This window comes from Pterocles gutturalis, unplaced genomic scaffold, assembly GCF_000699245.1.
Source record: "Pterocles gutturalis isolate BGI_N339 unplaced genomic scaffold, ASM69924v1 scaffold22371, whole genome shotgun sequence".
Classification (NCBI taxonomy): Eukaryota; Metazoa; Chordata; class Aves; order Pterocliformes; family Pteroclidae; genus Pterocles; species Pterocles gutturalis.
In genome coordinates this window covers 41415-55138 of record NW_010098402.1, presented here as the reverse complement: position 1 = coordinate 55138, position 13724 = coordinate 41415, and positions in this window count along the sequence as shown.

Here is a 13724-nt window from a genome sequence, read left to right as displayed (position 1 = left end):
CTGCCAAAGTTTACAGTCAGCCTTTACCATGACAGGAGATCAAATACATGTACTTGCCTGGGCAGCTGACCTGGTTTGAACTCAGCCAGCGTTACTCTCAGTGATGACTACATTTTTGGAACAAATCCTCTGCTATGCTTTTTAAAGCAACCTTAACCCTGTAAAGCATTAACCAGCCTCTCGAGCCCATTTCAGGCACCTCGTGCCCTTGGTGCCGTGGCGAATTATTTAGACCCAGTAGGTGTAAGCAGTCAGATGACAGAACTGGACTGAGACAAGGGGTAAGGGGTAGCTGGTTTTGCAGTCAGACCTTCCCCTGAATAAGGACAACTCCCAGCTGGTGCCAATGGGAGAAACAACTTGATCCTTCGTTTGTTCCTCTGCGCTCCATTCCTCTGCCTTTCTCACTCTTGGCTTGCACGCTGCAGACAGGCAGTTAGAAATAGCTGTTCTTACATGCTCAGACTGTTTGATTTGGGAAGTTGGCATTGGTTTTACTGGTGATAGAAGAGCACCCATGAGCACAGAATAAACCAGCCCATCCCCAGGCAGAGCTGTAGCAGAAGGGAGGAGGGAGAGGTGCAGGAGCTGAGCATCTCCTTGTTCTGAGTTTCTATTGAAGTCAATGACCCAGATTTCCCTGACTTCAAATGGCTGGTTTCAGAGAGCTCGCTGGAGGCACGGTGCTGGGGAAGGTCAGGCAGATTTTAGCCTGAACTATTCTGCGTGCACAGGCTTATCAGGTCCAGATCTGTAAAACCTGATACTGGAAACCCATGTTCATCAATGAGGGCTGCAAAAGTCACTGAGTGACTGGTACCCTGGGCTTTGGTCTTGGAAGGCTGACCTAAGCCTAGGATTTCTTTCTGTCCTGCGCTTCTGTGCTCAGTTCTGCGACACCCACCTTGCTCCCAGGTTTCCCTCTTAAAAATTGCAGAAAACCCAGGACTAGTTTTTAATCCCATGGGTTTAGATTATTAAGAACCCAGAAATGTGGTAAACCTCTTTTGTCCTTGTCAAGAAAGCCCAACCTGCTGCTGGAAAATTGGGAAAAATCCTGCAGACAAAAATCAGGCTTCTAAAGATAAAGGCATTAAATTCAGGCTTTGATGCTGTGTCTCTTTATGAAAGGATCTTACCCTAACAGCAAGTAGTGCAGAAATGCACATGATTAATCTGTATGTGGTTTATCCTGTAGGTTTGGATCCATTAAGTCTTGCAGATGAGCCTGGCTTGTTGTTCCCTTCCCCTCCTTTTTTTTTTTCTTTTTTTTTTTTTTTCAAATTTACTCCCACTTTTGGTTCTATGCAGCAGCAGAGCAGGTTCCAAATCCTAACATCGGCCTGAAGCCCCCTTCCTCAGCCCAGCCGGGGGGATTCTGCTGAATTCACAACTCTCTCTCTCATGGCCCATTTTATTTTGTTTAAATGTCTCATCAGAAATTTCAGTTGGAAACTAGTTACTATCTCAGTATCAGAATATACACACTGAGGATGTTAAATATCAATGTACCAAGCTTCCCAGGCTTTGGGAAACCTGCTTTTGCACATCCCATAATGCAACATAGAGCCAGTGACAGGGAGTGCACGCTGTCTGAAGAGGCAAAGGCACCCTGGGTTCTGTGCACGTCAAATAAAGATCTCCCTACTTTATTTGATACGGAAAGTCTGGTTAGATCTCTGAAGATTACAGTTTTAAAGGTCTTGGGAAATAGACTATCAGTCACTTGGATTTTTTAAATGTGTAGTCAAACATAGAATCCGCTTTACTGATCCCCACCGAGCATCCGAAAGCTGGCTTTCGGTCACGTGGCTCTGTGGGTACCAGAGGAAAAAGCGGCATTTTCCCATTATCTACCTTGGCTTTGCCCTGCCCGTGTCCAGGGCACCGCACGCTGTGACGCAGGACGGAGCAGCTGCAGGTGGGGGATTGTGCTCCGAGAGAGAGGAACAGATTCGGAGCGTTCAAGCCCCGAGTCCCCCTGCCTCTGCCAGAGCCCTGCTGCCCTCTTACCCGCTGGAAGGCTGGACTGAGTGCTAACGCCTCCTCCGAGGACAGATGTGTACAGAAAAGATGTGCAGTAAACAGCTGCATAATTTTTGCCATTTCAAACTGTGTTAAGCTTTGTGCTGTCAGCTTTGCAAAGTTGTTTTTATGCACTGAAGTGGAATGTTTAAGTTAATTGAGATGAATACAACGATAGCTGGCAGCTGTATCGAAGTAACCCCGCCATATACATGCAGACACAAGGAAGCAGAGGAGCCCAGCTATTGTTTGTTGCTTTATTCTGCCTTTGACTTATTTTTTTACTGACATGTTTTCTTTTAAAGTTATCTGCTCCGATCTGCAGTAATGTGGGTGCATAATTGACTGTAGCCAGACTAAAGATATTCCTGTCTGTGTGTTTTTCTGGCCAGGCATTTAAACTATAAGCTATATTGAAAGCATCAGGCAGAAAGTTATACTGAAAACACCAGACATAAATAGTTTAATATTAAACCAGGTTTGTATTATTTTTTTTCCCATTCATTTTTAAAGCCTTAAAAAAAAATCCTTATTTTATTGCCTTGTGGAATAAATTGTTTTTGAAGGCTCACAACTAGCATATAGGCAGTCTTTTTTTTTTCTTTTTTTTTAATTTAAACTGCCAAAGGGCATAAACATACTTACAGATTTCTATAGCTATCTGACAGCATGTATGCAAGGAAATAAAGATGTCCTCCTCCTGTATTTTCCCTTAAATGGTTTTGACCTGGAAAATAGATTATGTTGATTGGCATGAGACAGAAGGCTGTGGTCTTATTTTTACTGTTTGTTATAGCTGTTTCAAACTTATCAAAGGAAGAAATAGAGCCTTCTCAGCTGGCTGCTTGCCAACAACACTAATCAGAATTTTAATGAGATTTTTTCTTTTCAAGGCCTAAATTAGGTCTAATTGCCAATATATACAGCAAACGTATAATGCCATAAAAGGGATGCAGCCTATTGCATATAGAATGCGTTTCAAACTTTTTACAAAGAGAAATATTGAACAAAATACACATTTTTTAATGCTCTTTTAAATACATGCAGCTTTATTTTTTTTTTTAAATTACTGTTATGCCTTAGTTAACAAATTGCCCTTAGCAAATGTAGTCCTAGACTTTTATAACACCTCTGTAGGGGAATAACACAAGTGCTTGTGGCTGAAACCCCCCGTACAATGTCTGTTCACTTTGACACAGACTCCTGAAAACTCCAGCCCGCCGCACGCCGCTATCGCAGGGACAGCGTGAGCTGGGCCCTTTAGCTTTCCCCTTGGCGCTCCATTTGCCATCGTCGCGCCTTTGGATGGCCCCTGTGCTCTATTGTTTGTGGGCTGGATAACCAGCCTGCAGCTCCCATTGCCCAACCCTCACAAAAGGCACGGCTATATTTAGTCCACTCACACACTGTTTTTCTCTAAGCATTTAAGACAAAAAATGATTAACAACTACAAAATGTCATTCGCAAAACACGGCGTTGTTTTGTCCCCCAAAGTATATTTTGTGCAAAAAAGGGACAAACAAAAAGGACTTTTCCCCATTTTGCAAGGTTTTGTTATTTGTGGTGCTGTATAACTCAGTTCTCTGCTTGTCTGGCTTATCTGTTACATACAAAATACTTCAAAAAAAGAAAGGGTCTTTAATCAGAGCTGCTCAGATGCAGCTTAACGCAATTAAACACCTCAAAGTATGGCATTGCAGCTTCTGCCTGAACAAACCATTTTATTCACACACTGCGACCACTGACCAGGAAGTCTCCTGCAAAGCCTCCTGCCAAATGTCACGCTTAGTAAATAAATTTCATTTCTTTATTCCAGCTAAATTTATGTCTCTTCTGATTCGTTTGGCTCATGAAACTAAAGCTGAAGAGCAGCAGTGACAATGGGGGTAAAAAACCCGGCACAGCACGCCAGAACGGAATGACAGCACAACCCACAGTGATACTCCCCTTGCACAAACCCCACGCCATCATTTCCAGCACTACTGGGCTGAAGCAATCCGAACACTTGAGCAGGACTTTAAGTGTCGCTCTAGACCAGGTTTATCTGTAAAACTGGAGTTTATGCTAATTGGTTGCATCTGTAGTTAATAAGATAGTCTATCAACAGACCATTAGCTTTGAAATAACATCAGTCGTATTCTAAATAAGCTTAAATAGCCATTTCAAATGTATATTTCTTGAAGTGTGTAAATAAATATATTGATGGCAATTTTAAGGAAAGAGCCAAACCACAGGGCTGAAGGAGCCAGAATCATTTTGCATCTGTTACAACACTCAGGATAATGTTTTGGTTGATTTATAGTGGAAATATTTGTTTTTCAGCTGGAATTTTGGTAACTCGGAACAGATGTTGACAGCAATGCTGGAATATTGTCTACCCATGCTTCCCTGCTAAATCAAGCACTGTTACACATTTAACCTAATCTAGGAAAAAATAATATACCGTGAAATTACTAATCTTACGAAAGGTACATAGTAATGAGATTCCAATTTGATTATCTTTCCATTTTATCAGCATGTGAAGACATAAAATAACACATGCAAAAAACCTACCCAAGCAGCTAGCTTTCATCTGTTTTGTGACCCTGGATGGAGGAGAAGTGCTTGTCTATCACTATTTTTTTCCAAAGCCTTGTAGCATTGATCCAACTCAGCTTTCTGACTTTTTTCCACCTTCGCTGAGCTGGGGAATACTTAAGGGGAGCAAAGAAGGTTCTTGCAATGAGAAAGTTCTTTGTATCTCCTGAAAAATATTAAGAATTCAGTATATTATTTTTACAAAGTCCTATTTATATCACTTAAAACCTCTGACTACAGAGCAGCAGTGAATACAGTTCTCTCTTCCCCACTGGTTTACTCATGCCCCTGAACATTTAGCCAGAAAAATTAAATTAGCCAGGAGAGCAGCGTGCTTGAAATCCATAGACATCTTTGCATTCTCTTCAGGGACACAGAGCTCTTGAGCTCAGGAGTGAGCAGCAGGTCTGTCAATTTGGAGAGGCTGCCTTTTTTTCTTTTTTTTTTTTCCTTTTTTTCCTAGGGAGGCAAGTTACAGTCTCCTCTCCCAGTGCAAACATCCAGAGCTATTTGCTGATGTGAATTCCAGACTGCCAAGTGGAGCCCTGCCTGATGTCTTTACCTTATGAGGTCTGTTGTTTCTTCTAGGAACTCTCAGATGCTCTACTGCCATGTTCTTGCTTCCCAGGAAAGATCTCACTAAGCTGGCACGCAGCTATTTAATGGTCATCCCATTTGCAGCCACCTCTCTTTCCAGGTGGCATCACTAGTCCTTAACGGCTGAAAGCACTCACGTCAGAGAGGAGCCAGTGCTGCCTTTGTGTGCAAAGCAAACATTTTGAATTACAATTACTGCATTAAGCTCTTGAAGATGTACACAGAGATGTTTCTTCATTGATTTGATGCACTCCTAACAATGCTCAATAACATGCTCAGCCCAGGGAGGACCTGCTGGTCAGCCCTTAGTGCCATCGCCCGAGGAAAGAGGGGGCAGAGCGTGTGGAGGACAGGTTCTCCTTTGGCCTCAGCTGTTTTACACCAGTATCTCATCCTGAGAGACACGTTATTAACATTGGAAGAAGTGGAACCTCAGTCCAAGCTTGTGCAAATGCAGATTTTACTAGAATATATTCTCTGCAAGGAAGTTAGTATTTATAGTGGTGCCATGAGTCACCTGCTCAGATACCATGGATACAGCCTTTCATCCGCTAACTCCATTACGTACAATCAGCTTTTCACAATATTCTACTCTTGCATTTGCACAACCAAATGATTGTTTTGCTCCTTGGGGTGCTCCTTCCTCTCTGTCCTGGCGAGAACTGGAGCCAATGGGCACTGAAATGTCTCTATGGGCACTGATGGGCACTGAAATGCCTCTACGGCCAAGGAGCTTCCATGCAGCAGAAACAAACCTTCAGCTGCTGTAGACTTTCAGACAAGCCTTTTGGAACAATCCTCTGATGCTTTGCTCAGATATCCAGCACTGTTAGTTTATTGTGGATATTACCTGCCTTGTCACCTGTTAGATTATGTGAGTTCTTCCTTGGCAAAGCTGTCCCACTGCAGGCAGAGCCGTCATGTCTCATTGTCTGAATGTCCTTGAGCAGCAGGCATTAGACCCAGGCACATGGGAGTGCTGGGCTCTCACAGCCGTCTGCACCCTGTACTCCTGATTGCAGGTCTGAGAACTGTATTCCGCCTCAATCTGTTTACAATCTGTTATATTTGGGGTTCAAGCTACAGGGCACCTCAAGCCTGAGGCCCCGACAGGGTGGGAAGAGCTGGGCAACAGCATCATATGTTTGGTCCAGGAGTGTTCATCACTGGCAAGGATCTTCCCTGTGTTAGCAGATGGAAAAGTTATGAAACATTTTTTTTTTTTAATACCGTGTTTGAAGAATAAAATTTTATTCTAACTTAAACCTTCACACCAGTTCTGGAGTCTCACCCATCCAGGCAGCTCAGCTCAGGGGTCCCAGCACTGGGCTGGTGACCAGTGCACGTCTCTGCCACCGCTTGCTGGGGGACCTTGGGCAAGTCACTCTGTTCTGCCGGTGTTATCTCTCTCATTTTCTCTCCTTCCTAAAGGAGGATCTTAAGAGAGTAACATCTGTAGCCCAGGTGAATATTTGCAGGAGTTAGCCATGTGATTTCATAGAAATATGCCAAAGAAGTCTGTTATAACACTGCTGGTACACAACAACCGGGGGCTTGTTTCCAGTAATAAGTCCTGTAGCAGCACATTATATTCCTCTGAACCTCCCAGTAATATCTTCTTGTTGCTCTCAAGCCCCGTTAATGAGCTGCTCAGAGGCTGGGAGGCGGCATCTGCTTCGTACTAGGGTCGGTATTGATCTCGGTTATTGCAGATTTCTGCACTTTGCCAGCACAGACACACAGTCTAATAATTGCTCATCGTATGAAACCTGACCTGTTAGATCCCAGTTATATGCTGGGGGTTTGATCCTGCTGGGTGCTGAATGGCTCAGCACATCAGGGGGGACAGGCACAGCGGCAGGGTCAGTCTGCTGGGGCAGGGACCCTGCACAAGGTCAGGCAAGAAAACACCTCGATTCCTCTGGGGTACCAGTAGGTGAGAGCGGTTTACTTACACGTTGCACTGAGGTCCTTTGGAAGCCAGTCAAAGGCTCCATTACGCTAAGAGGAGTAGCTCATGAGTAATCTCTACTAGACCAATCCACTCTCCCTAGGCTGTTGAAATGTCTCAGGTGCTACATCTCACTGCCACACTGACTGGTTTTTAAAATCACAAAAATCTGTGGAGACATCGTATTTCTGGAATAAGGGTCCATCGTGGTCCCTGCCACCGCGTTTTCTGGAAAGGTAACGCTGGCTTTACTATAAATGTAGGGTTTGCTGTCATCTGCAGGTGCTTGTAAATTTTAACAAAAAGTAAAATACGCATGAGTTCAGGGGAGAGGATTTTGTAGCTCTAAGACACATTGCGGTTACAGACACAAAATGTTGCGCTTTTGGTTCATTTAGGGAATGCACATCTCAGCACTCAGAGACACCCTTAGATAAGGCATCTGCACAGACAGCACTAATGAGAGTTTGCAAATCAACTGAGAAAAAAAATTAAGCTTTCCAGTTTTATAATAGATGACTGGAGATGTGATTTCTTTTCAATATTTATAACAGTTCCCCTCAAAATTTAAAAAAAAAAAAAATCAGCCTGATTTAGCTCATTTCCAGTTTGTAGGTGCTCCAGGGAGTAACTGCTACTCCTCAGCAAGGGGACGCTGCATATGGAGAACCGAGCACGCAGCCAGCCTGCGCCCAGCCATCCCTGCTCCGATGTCACATCCTCGAGGGTGGGACAAAGGATGGCAGCAGATACTCCCAGCTGGTGCCTCCCCAACGTCTCTGCTTTCATTCGGTCATGGGGGTTTTCCTGCTCCAATACCTGCTGTTCCCTGTTGCAAACAAAGAAGTCAGCCAGGTTTCCTGCAGCAGGATTCTGCCCTGCTCGAGCCCGGTGTGGAAGCAGCCCATGTTTCCCTCTCCCCTGGCTTTCAGGTGCTATTTTATAGCTGTTCATGTGGCTGCCAGAAAGGCCAGAACAGCTTGGCACCAAGCAAACCCATCCCACTGTTGCTGTTGGGTTCTTCAAGAGGTGAAATTTCCCTCTAGCTTTGGGATCTTACCCGAGTGGAGTAGGTTTAGGGAGTTTTCCTTCTGCCGCAGTGTCTGGAGGATCAGGGCGATGTTTGCTTGCCTGGGGAACCGCAGAGGAACCCCGGCATCCCCGTGGGTGCCAGCCTTGCTGTGGGAGCAGGCGAGGCTTCCCGGGAACCATGTTTTTTGTGACTCCTGGGAGCAGCCTGCCAGCAGCCTTCTCATCGGCTCCGCACTCTGACTCATGAATAAACATCGGGGAAGAGGAGGCGGATGAAGAGCAGCTGGGATCCGGGTTGGGTCAGAGCTGTGGGTCCCCCAGCAGTAGCTGTACCTGGCTCCTCTCCTCTCTTTCTGGGCTGGCTGGTATTTTAGCGGGTGTCTGAGTCCCCCAAAGGGAGCAGAGCATGCCAGCGCAGCTCCAGCTGATTTTAGGTCACATCAACAGCAAATGGGAGGGAAGAGTGTGGGCCTGGGGGAAGAGCTCTGCCCCTCTCCTGCCTGACTCTGGCCAGCATGCTGGGACCTGGTTTTGGGAGACGCTTGGATCTAGTTGCATCCTGCTGTTATCTATCATTTTAATGCCCCCCACTTCCCAGAATGGTGTGAACCAGCACAGGGCTATCACAGCTGAGGTTCTTATCCAGAATCTGCACGTAGATGTGCAATAGTCTTAAAAATCTTGGCAGGTTAATTTTCAAGAAAATCTCTTGTTAGGCAGGAGTCACTATCAGCAGTTACCATGCTTTTATCTGTAGCTGTCAAGGCACTGTAAAAAGTGGCTGTTATTCCCATTGTAGAAGAAACAGATGTTCTAGGGATGTCTGAATAGATTTAATACAGAAATTGCATGCCTAAAAGGTGTTCTAGAAAATCCCATCGTTAGCACATGACTGATTTTATTCAGTGCACCCAGGAATTCAGCAGATCTGCTGGGTGTGCTTTGCTTCTCTTCTTGTTGGGTTTAAAGCAATAGTGTTGAAGTTTCCATCTTATGCCCCTTCTGGGGCAGAGGAGAAGCTGAAATAAGACCATCAGAATTTTCCTTTAGAGGCAAACTTTCAGGTGGGGATTTGTTCAAAACTTCTTGAGGTTTAATTTGGTTTTGCGATCAAGAGACAGAGAAGTCGCATTTGTGAAATCCAATTAGGCTGCAGCCCTGGCAGGGACACATGGCAGGAGGCACGTATGGCCGGCTGACTCCCTGTCCTTCGCTGCTCTAAACCCTTCAGCCCCTGCCGCAGAGCCGGGTGTCTTATCCCAGGTGTTTGGGATTACTGCAAACTCCATCCACCTGCCTGGGAGCTGCAGAGTCGCAGCCTTTCCCTCGCAGCCGTGGGAGATGCCAGGGACAAAGGGAGCCAAGAACTGTGTCCCTCTGGGGAGCAACCAGAGCTGGGGAGGGCAGGAGGAGAGCTGGAGATGGACGTTGTGCAGTCGGTGCTAAATGATGGGAGGCTGTGCTGGGGGCTCGGTTTCACCAAGGAATTGCAGACGCTTCTGTGGATCTCTTTCATTTAAGCCTCCTGCACAGAGCTAGAAGGGTCAGCACCTTTACAGAACAAACTGGTTTTTTACTGGGGACTTTCCACTACAATAAGCCAGAAGTTGTTAGGGCAAGAAGAGCTGCCTGGGCCATGCTCCTTTCTCAGGAGCCAGCTCTCACGCTCTGCGGATTCGGGGACGTGATGATGCCCCTGCCTGTGCCGATGCCTTTGCTCCCCGCTGCAGAGTCCCTGGGCTTGTCTTTCCCCTCTGGCTGCCACAAAAAAAGAAACTAGATACTTCTGCTTACTCGGAAAGCCGCAGTTTCTCTCGGCCACATCAGCAACCACATTGGCAATTCCCCGTGGTGCTGCTCCCCCTTGGGCAAGAGCTGTCCCCTGCCTGGAGGAGTCCTCCTGTAGCACCCGCTTGTGCTGCAGCAAAGCTTCATCCCCAATGGCTAACAAGTTTTCTTGTAAGAGGGAATCTATATTTTTATGAATGTGGAGAAAGTTACCAAGGCCTTTTCCTTCACTTTCCTGATGCAGTTGTGAGCAGGTCGATTTGTGTATGTGTAAGGGTCAGGACAAGCGATGATAACAAACCTGGACTGAAATAGGATCCGCAGCTTTGTACCAAACAACCCCTGAGCACAGCAGTAACCCAGACTTTTTCATTATCTTCAGCTGGCCACAGGACTTTTGTGTTCATGTACATTTACTATCGATTCGATTTTTGGTTTTTCTATCATTCACGGCGGGGCTCTAATCGGTTATTGGAACACCGCAGCCTACACTGCCAGGCTACGCAGCACCCACAGTCAGAAGGGGTTAAGCACGTACACGGAGAGTTTGGGCTCAAGTGACCAGACTGCATTCCCAACGATGAGCAGACAAAGAAATGAACAAAATGAGATTAATTGCATTTACACATTTTCCTTTAACAATAAAACGATTCTTTCTGGTTGCATCTCTCAAATAGCCAACTAACAAGACAATCACACTTTAACACGGTTGGTGTCCTATTTCCTGTGCCTCTTTATTATTTACAACACTTTTGTATTTAATTTGAAGGAATAACATGTTCTGAGAGTGGCAGGCAGCTTTCTTAATGGGCTTCTCTGCTCCTGCTCATGCCATGACATCAATTATATAGAGTTGTCTTTGACTTGGAACGTGTAGCCCCCATGGTGACTAATTACAGTACCTGACGTTGGGGTCCCCAGTGACACAGACCGGAGATTAATCAACAGGGACTGCAAGCTTCACCATCCCCGGGGAGCTCAGTGCTCATGGTTTTCTCAGGCCATTGGGGCTGGAAAGGAGCAGTGATGCACCGCCAGGCTCTGGAGTCAAAATGAAAATATTAGAAGGAACCTGAATGCTTTGCCTTTCCTAAGATTCTTTCTCTTCCCCATATCAGTGCTGTTATTGTTATATTTTTATTTCAGGCCACAAACACAATTTTATTTCTTTTTCCATTTTAATCATATGTTTTAATGAGTTCTCTTCACACGCAAGAGCAAGGATTTTTCTTGATAATAACAATAATTGGGCCATTGGGAAGCGTTGACTGTTTCGTAGCTGAAGAGCAGGGTACTTAAAAAGAGATGAAGACATTTCTGATCAGCGTGTGGCTTTTGGGGGTCAGGGTGAAATGGTGATTTATCCAAAGCACCAGCAAAACTACTGATTTTTCATGGTTTGCTTTTAGCCAAGAAGCCTAGCAATCAAACCGATATTCCCCGTAACGGCTGTCTTGAGAAACTGGATTCTTCCTCGTCAAGACGAGTGATCATTTCAGCAAACTCCCTCGTCTGCAGCCCCCAGTGAATAACGAGGCATCTTATCGTTGCAGTTCAATGTCTCTCGTCATCAAACTCCTCCGTAACTTGAAGGAAGAACAAAGCTTGTGTATGTTTTGGAGAAGATGATGGACTAAATTCTGTGAGTCTCGAGTGCTGTTGTAACTACTAAACTGATCATTGTTCTTTCTGTTACGCTGAGAATAGCTGAACCTAGAAGATATATACGGTCTAATGCAAGGAAATATCCCTAGGAAGTAGGTAAACCTATAGATACTGAAGCTCTGCTAATTCTGGAAGTTGTAAATGGAGATCCTTATCATATACATCAGATCGAACGTGGCCTTATGGCTTCAGGGACAGAATTTCCAGGAGATACATAACAAAACCTAATTGGAACAGGAGAGAGAAAGATTTTTTTTTTCATCTACTCACTTTAAATGAACAGCTTTAACTCGTTTGGGTTTGACTTGGATACTGTGCCATGGGGACAGAATCAGTATCGGTTATTAGATTTCAACTTCCCATCCTCATATTTGGAAACATGAGGCTTTATTTGCAACAGATTTTAGCCCATTCAATTTTGTTCAACTATATGACTTAATGATGATGACACAAAACTCATTGCATCTTTGTGGGAAGAGAATTCAATACTATTATCTTGTAATAAAATCTTAAAAGAGTGTTATGAAAATAACAACCTATTAAATCCATGGCAATATCAGCCACTGTTTGGGAAGAAAAAAATCTAGAACGAGCAATGAATAATCAAGCCACCAAAAACCAGAGTCTGGATGGTACAACCTGTGAGTTGGCTGGTATTTTTAGTATTAGATGAAAACAATCCCCAGGGAAAGGCAAAGCTGGTTACAGAGGGCAAAAGGTTAGGCTTTATTCATTAGCGTTTGATTTTTGGTAGGCTATCATTGCAAGCAGCAAGGGGAAAGATTTACTAAGGTATTTAGGTACCTAAACATGCCTAGCAGCATTTATAGCAGCATCTAAGTAGGTTAGGTGCCTAATTCCCATTAACGCCATCAACATCCTTAAGCTGCTAAACATCTTTGTGGAGCTGGCCGCAGCGCCCAGCTGCCAGGTGCCTGTGGCACCAGGGTGGCCGTGCTCCTCGGCAGCAGCTGAGATCACGCTGGTGCTCCCGGAGCAGGGTGGAACGGGTGACACGTGGGGACCAGGAGCACAGATGGGACCAAAGGCTCCTGAGCTGACTGCAGGTGTTGCTACTGACTTAAGGCAGAGCCGTACAAAAGTCACCCAGAGCAATATTTGTAAAAAGGTCGCTGAATTCTGGTGCTTGGTTTGGAGTAAGCATTAATGTTTCTGGCTCAGTGGGTTTCTTGAGCTGAGTGTTAAACATCCCATCAGCTCCCAGGAGAGTGAACATTTCCCAGGCCAAGTCATCACAGTGTTTGCTGAGCTTCAGGAGAGCCTTTCCCAAGAGCCAGTCCTGCACAGACCGGCCACAAACACATTTCTTAGAGGATTTTCCTTGCTGTAGCTCAGCACCAACAGACACCTTCCTGCGTGTCACAAACAGACCTAAAGGAATTGACCAAACCATCTGTTTCAGGTTCACGAAGCAGCCTGTCACAAGAAGCATTTCAACAGCCGGTGAAGGTACAGCAGGACAGATCAGCATCCCTTAAACACGCTGCTGGACCGAGCCTGTCTCTCGGTACTCTGGCTTGTCGGGTTTATCTTCCACAGCAAAACAGGCGGCGAAGCCCGGCTGCCTGCAGCGGGTGCTCGAGGTGACCCTGGCTCCACGTCATCCCAGGAGCAGATGAGGCTGACCCTTGGGGTTTTGCCCCATTACGTGCCTACAACAGCTCTAGAAAGTAAGCAGGAGTTATTCCATGACACGCACAGCCCAGGGAGCCGGAGGGATCGGCACTGTTTAATTACATACGAATGACAGACTTTCTGCCACTGAAATCCGTACTCTGAAGTACACAAGAGATTTCCACCACCAATGTTTTTCAGTACAAAGGGGAACAGCAGCCCGCATCAGTTATGGTTCAAAGGGGATGATATTTCTAGACAAAGGTGAGTAGGAGCATCCTTTCCTTGAGAGTTACCGTGAAATGCTCTGTGCGGCATCTGGCACCGCTCGAACCCGTGTGAGTCCTCCAGGCCAGCTCACAGACGGATTTACGCTTCTATTTGTCTGGCGGGGTTGATGAAAAGATAATTAATTTATTGAGATGCTGAGTAGTGTTATAAGGAAGTTATTTAG